The sequence below is a fragment of the Lygodium microphyllum genome, chromosome 1, assembly GCF_053477565.2.
Source record: "Lygodium microphyllum isolate KBCC chromosome 1, Lygodium_microphyllum_v1.1.10, whole genome shotgun sequence".
Classification (NCBI taxonomy): Eukaryota; Viridiplantae; Streptophyta; class Polypodiopsida; order Schizaeales; family Lygodiaceae; genus Lygodium; species Lygodium microphyllum.
In genome coordinates, this window is record NC_141135.1 from 29,335,581 (window position 1) to 29,342,849 (window position 7,269).

Sequence of the window (7,269 nt, forward strand, 5' to 3'; positions counted from 1 at the left end):
TTGACTTGAATCTCTATCAATTGGATGTCAAGACAACTTTCTTACGTGGGGACTTGCATGATGAGATATACATGGAAAATCCTAAGGGTTTTGCAAAGCCTAGTAAGGAACACCTAGTGTGCAAAGACTGAGGAAGAGTCTTTATGGTTTGAAGCAAACACCTAGGGAATGGTGCCGCAAGTTCGATTCTTTTATGTAGTCACAGGGCTACAGTCATAGTGCTATGGATCCATGCTTGTACATGAAGAAAGCATGTAATGGTTCATTATTGATTTTGGTACTCTATGTGGATGGCGTGCTTTTGGCAGAGAAAGCTCATGATGAGCTAGATGTTCTTAAGGCTCAGCTCAAAAAGAGCTTTGAGATGAAAGATCTGGGATAGGCCTCTCATATACTTGGTATGTGCATTATGCCTTATAGGTCTCAAGGACTACTCTATCTGTCACAAAAGGAGTATATCCATAAAGTCCTTGAGCATTTCCGTATGCAAGATGTGAAGCCTATTGCCTATCCATTTCCTTCTCATGTGAAGGTATCATAGGTGGATTGTTTGCAAATAGATGAGTAGAAGGTTGAGATTGCAAAGATTCCATATGCATCCGCAGTAGGCATGCCATGATAGCCACCCCTCTAGATATTGGTTTTGTAGTTGGCGTTGTGGCACATTATATGGCTACACTTGGCAAGAGGCATTGGGATGCCATGAAAGGTATCATGAGGTACTTGAAGGGCATTGCTGATATGTGCATTTGTTATGGCAACTAGGATGATATAGGATCATGGGGTACACTGACTCTGGCTATGCAGGATATGCAAACAATAGGAAGTCCATGTCTAGCTATGTGTTTACTTTTGCTGGAGGTGCTATTTCATGGATGTTCAAGGTGTAAAAATGCACGACGCTCTCCAACTATAGAGGTTAAGTATGTTGCAGCCACACTGAGGCATGCCATGAGGCCATCTGGTTAGTAGGCCATTTGGTTTGCTGACCTTGGTATGATAAATGCTATTCCTACATTGCATTCGGAGACTTTGAGTGCTATCTAGTTAGCTAAGCATCCGGTCTTCCATACGAAGACAAAATACATTGAAGTGAGGTATCACTTCATTCGTGAGGTCATTGAGGACAGGTTTGTTGGTCTTGTCAAGATCTCGACTAACCAAAATCCTGCAGACTTTCTTACGAAAAGTCTCATCCTGTTTTACCTATGTACACTTATAATTTTTTATTTTTTTCCTACTCACTGAGGCACATCGCCTTTAAGTGGGAGGTTGCTTGGGGTAAAGGTGCCTCTGCCTAGCCACCATGTATTATTACACTGATAATACCCACACCTGCACATTGTAGGCGGAGGATGCCTATCATTGTCACTTTATTCTTTATTCTTTCAATGACATTTGAATAAAGGCTTTGCCAGTCATACATTGTGATTGTGGGAGTTCCCACATTTGGAGTCTCTCTCTCTCTCTCTCTCTCTCTCTCTCTCTCTTTCTCTCTCCTGTTGTCCCCCTCTCTCTCTCTCTCTCTCTCTCTCCCCTACTCCTTCCACCATAGCTCTTGCTCCCAGTCATGCTTCCACTTCAGGGGTCACCTCCCCTTAAGGCCTGCATCAAAATGTCGTTGTGCTCTTGGCATTGGGAAATGAGTCTCTTGAAAAAAGTGGCTTTGCCTATAAGATGAGCCCTTAAGTCAAGAAGTGAGGATTCCACAACCCAAATCAACAACATAGCTTATACCATTTCAATCGATAGAAGAATCAAAAGAGTTACAATAGAAAGCATGGAACTATTGTACCAGTGGAGCATCAGAGGAAGAAGCTACTTCCTTGAAGGAGTTAGATATGTATCCAAAATTAGTCCATGGAACCTTCGCCAAAGAGGTAGAAGGTGAAATTTTTTTGACTTTTATTGATACAAATGGCATGAAAAGACATCTCAAAGTGGATAGCTATCTTTCAAAAGAGGAGTTATTGATACCACCATAACCTATTGAAGGAGAATTTGGATGTGTTTGCTTAGTCTTATAAAGACTTAAAGGGGATTGATCCCATTGTTTGTCAACATTATATTGACCTTGATCCTGATGCCAAGCCTATACAGTAGCTTTAGAGGCATATGAATCCCAATTACTCTGCCCTAGTTAAGACATAATTGTTGAAACTCTTAGAAGTTGAATTGTGGTTGCACCAAAGAAGAATGGAAAGCTCCATATCTATGTGAATTTCCATAAGTTGAATTCCAAAACAAAGAAAGATCATTTCTCTATCCCCTTTATTGACCAACTATTAGACAAAGTGATAGGACATGAGCTATATTCCTTTCATGGATGATTTTATTGGATACAATCACATGCAAATCGTAGAAGAAAACTAGTCCAAAACAACCTTCACACAATAGAATGGGATGTCTATGCCTATAAGGTGATGTTGTTTAGGCTTTATAGTACCCCTTCTACCTTCCAACAAGTCATGATGGTCACATTCCAAAGCCATCTAGATGATTTCATTTAGGTATATCTAAATTATTTATGTATCTTTAGTTTGCTTTTCAAGCATTAGGGACACTTGGAGCAGTGCTTTAGTGATGTCAAGAGTATAGAATCTCCCTCAACCCTGACATATGCATCTTTGGAGTCTCCTAAGGTATTCTATTGGGTCATATTGTCTCTAAACAAGGGATATCAACAAATCCTACAAAGATTGAAAAGATTGCAACCTTAACTACACTAATGAATCTAAAGCAACTGGGAGGATTTCTTGGTCATGTGGGTCACTACAAGTGATTCATTGCCCACTTTGCAACTAAGGCATTCCTCCTATATAAGCTTCTCAAGAAAGATGCAGAGTTTATTTGGACAAATGATTTCAAAGAAGCTTTTAACACCCTGAAGCAAGGCTTGATCAAAGTATCTATATTGCAACCTCTTTATTGGACAAAGAAATGTCATGTGTACATTGATGCATTAGTTAAAGCACCAAGTGATATTCATGGCCAAAAAGAATCCTTAGAGCTGGAACGATCCATTTATTATGCAAGCTGAAAAGTCCCTTATAGAGAGAGAGAGAAACTAAATGGTAATAGAGATAGAGTACTTAGTGATGGTGTTTGCTCTCCAGAAGTTTTGGCATTATCTTTTGTCAATGTATTTTAAGTTCTATGTGGATCATAGGCTCTATCCTTCCTAATGAACAAGGTACATGTAAAAGGTAGACTGATAAGATGGCTCCTTCTATTCTAAGAGTTTTATTTTGAAGTGTTCACTAAACCTGGTGGTTCCCATGTCCTAATTGATCATCTATCGTAGATTCTTCCAAGTAAAAAACAGGCACCAAATGATCTAGACCTTCTTGATATAGCTCTATTTCTAGTGGAGACATACCCTGCTAGGTGGTGCTCTATACAAGAAAGGTAAAGATGAAGTATTGAAAAGATGTATAACAAGACATGAGATTGGAATCGTCTTGAAGGCATATCATTATGAGCCATGTGGTGAATACTTATAGGAGAAGCCACAGTCAGGAAATCTCTACTTGTAGGATAGAGAAGCTCTACTTATAAGATACTGGTGGCCAATTCTCCACAAAGTTGCCTATGATTATTGCAAGCATTATGATGCACGTCAACAAATGAAAAACCTACAAAAACCAATACAATGTTATTGCAATCAATCCTTCCTTGAAAGCATTTGAGAAATGGAACATCAATTTTGTGGGACCAATCAACCCTTTAACCAACTAGAAGAAAGTAGAACAAATATATCTTGGTCTGGGAGACTATTAGACAAAGTCATGTGAAGGTAAAGCTCTCACAATAGATGATGGCAACATTGTGGCTTTGCTCCTGTACGAGAATATTATCACTTGCTTTGATAGTCCCTTGGACCTTATAAGTGATCGTGCCACTCACTTTCTGAATAAGATCATGGAAGAGTTGATAGAGATCTACAAGATCTGCCATCGTAAATCCACACCCTACTATCCCAAATCCAATGGCCAAGTTGAAGTCTTTGATTGTATCCTTTGTTTGACCCTAACAAGGATGATTGTTGCACATCACGGTAATTGGGATGATCAACTTACAAAAGCCCTCTAGACATATAGAACTTGACACCTATCTAGTTGGTCTATAGTAGAGAAGTTATTTTTCCTGTTGAGCTGAAATTACTGTCTTTGCAAGCAACTCTCACAAAATGATTAGGAGATGAAGAGCCCCTATAATGCCATCTCCTGTACTTGGAATGTTTGGATGAGACTCAAAGGATGGCCTTACAGTGCATGGAAGCCACACAAGCTCAATGCAAAGTTTACCATGAAAGCTTCATCAAGCAAAAGGAATTCAAGGAAGATGATCTCATCCTGGAATATTATTCGTGCTTTGACAAGACTCTTGGAAAACTCCAATAGAATTGGATGGGTCCCTACAAGGTATTTGCAGCAGTCAACCCTAATGGCTCTGTGCAAATACAAGTCATAGATACCTCTAATGATCCCCTCTTGATTAACGACTATCACCTAAAGAAGCATTTGGATTCTATTGATGAAGTACATGATTTCTTCTGTACCCTTTATTCTAGCTCTTGCCCCTATTCTATTATCTTCCCTTTTAGTTCAACAGATGTGCTATGGATGGTTCTAAATACTAGGATTATTACCTTTGAAAAATAAAATAAAATAACAAAAAAGATTATGGAAGAAAAGGAATTCCGTTCCTACCATGCCAACCTACTCTTTAAGAAAAGGTGGACACACACTCCGGAGTAGGGAGAAAAAAGAGAAAAAAACAAATACACTATTATGGGAGAAAATGAAAAAAATTACTCTCATATAATAGGCTTCACTCCAAGAAAAGGTAGCAAACACCCTTGGGCGCGAAGCTAGTTATGGAAAAGGTGGCAACAACTTACAGTTCTGATACATTACACATCCTAATGATCCTTCTAGGATATAGTTCCAAAGACACCTACCTTGGTGGGTGGTGTCTCTATGATTGACTCCTACACCAAACAGAAGATCTTCATCCAATCCAAGTTTCTCCTTCATCGACTAGCTCCCTAGGTATGCCTCTTAGCAAATATTGTTCAATATCATCCACAAGTCGAAGCTAATATTCATCAATAACCACTGAGAGTGGTGCAAGCTTTTATCCTAACAAGATGGGGATGTCAATATGGACTACCCTCTGATGAATTTGGTTGTTGAGCTCCTACCTCCAATGATAGGGCAGGGTCAAGACCAAAAATGTATTTATTCAGCTCAGCAAAATCTGAAATTCCTTTAACATACATGGAGAGATTCAAGTAGGTGTTGGAATAGTCTCTAACGGACATTCCTCTTTGAGCGCATGCATACCATCTTCTTTGAAGCCTTTCTTTTTCCAAAGGAAACACAAAGACATCAATCATTGCTTGCTTGAACTCCTCCCAAGAGTCAAATTTTTACCCAATCTTGTGAATGTAACGCCACCAAATATGGGTGTAACCTTCAAGATAAAGAGCCGCGAAATAAATCTTGGCTTCTTCACTTCTAGGATAAAGGGTGAAGTACGACTCAAGTGTATTGATCCACTCCTCCTCCCATTCCTAAGGATAAAGGGTGAAGTACAACTTAAGCTTATTGATCCACTCCTCCCATTCCTAAGGTGAAGCATTATCTCCTTTGAAATTAGTGATATTGATCTTTTCCTTATATTATTTTTCATTATAAGATGGCTGCCCATGAGAATGTTGTCTCCATGAATCTTTGTTCCATGAATTTTGCCTAAAAGTAGGTGGCCCAAAATCATGAGATGAAGGTTGTCTATTTGAAACATGCTCTTGGTTTGGGATGCATAGACTGATCTTCACTCATTATGCCTTCCACCTTCATGAAGTTGATTGTTGACCGCATGTCCTTTTTGTACATGATAAAAAGTCTTGTAGAAGAAGTCATATCCATGATAATCATTATCCCATTGAGTGTTGTCTTGTTCCCCTTCATGTCTATGATTATCTTTTGGGCTGCTAAACTGAGGCCTTCCCATTGAAGGATGATGGTTGCCCCTCACTCTAGATGGTTCTCCCCTTTCAAAAGTATGCATAACTGGCTGAGACTTCTCTTTGCTTGGATGAGAATGATTACCAACAAAGGGAATTGCATGGGAGTCTTCAATAGTTTGAGGTTCCCTTTGTGGCTTGCTTCCAATTTCCTTTATGGCTGAGATGAGTTCTTGGAATAAAGATTTGTTGCTTTGCTGCATATCAGAGATTCCTTGGTTTCCTTGTGCCATCCCTTGAAACAAACCTTGATTCATATGTGTTAAGACTTCATTCAAAGTCCTCAAACCCTTAGAAAGGCCTTCATTGACATGTCCCAACTCTTTTGACAGTAAAAGATAATCATTCCCTGCATGCTCTTCATGTATGTCATGCTGTCCTTGATGTGTGTTGTAAGCAATCCCAATGCTTAATTCTTCATCTATTTGATCAAAATTATGGGCTTCATTTGTGTAATTTTTATCCTCTTGAAAGTCCATGATACCATCATTTAATGCCTCAATAATGGGATCTTTCTTCTTATTCTTAGCCATTAGGAGACAGTGATGTAGTAGTAGACAGTTTGTTACTTAATCCCTTGTTTTTCTCAAAATATGGCACAAATCCCAATGCTTAATAGCTCTATGGGAAGCTCATTATATGGGGATATAGTAGATTTCAAAATATATGGACTTGGGTTGGATACTTTGAGTAGAACAATGTCAAACAGTGTCCCCATGTATGCTGTCTGAGTGTTGTCTCAACATACCTAGTGTTAAAAAATCAGCAATAACTTGAGCTCTCGATATCGGATTGCCAAATTTTTTTATTCAAATCAAAGCTTAGGATCCCCTCTTCAAATTGAGATATCAAGCTCTCAATTTGGATTAGGACAGAATTTTCTCTAATTGAATCTTCAGGTTTGAATAGGAATTTCTTGCACCCTGTCCACCACCTATAAGTACCTTGTTTGACCCTATAGGAATAACCTGAGTGGAAGAAACCCTTGTAAACTAATGTAGCAACTAGAAGAGGATTGTGAGACACCTGTGGAGATCAGGGATAACCTGTAGGGATCAAGGATAACCTGTAGATTGGTATATACCTGTTGTTTGATATGTAAATTCAAAAAAAAAAACTATGTAGGTATCCTGAAAATAGGAGATGCCCTACACCTCTTCCAATGGACCTTCAACCACTTATGGAACCCTGAATATGGTTGATCAATGATGTACTATTGCCAAAATCTGATAATGGGG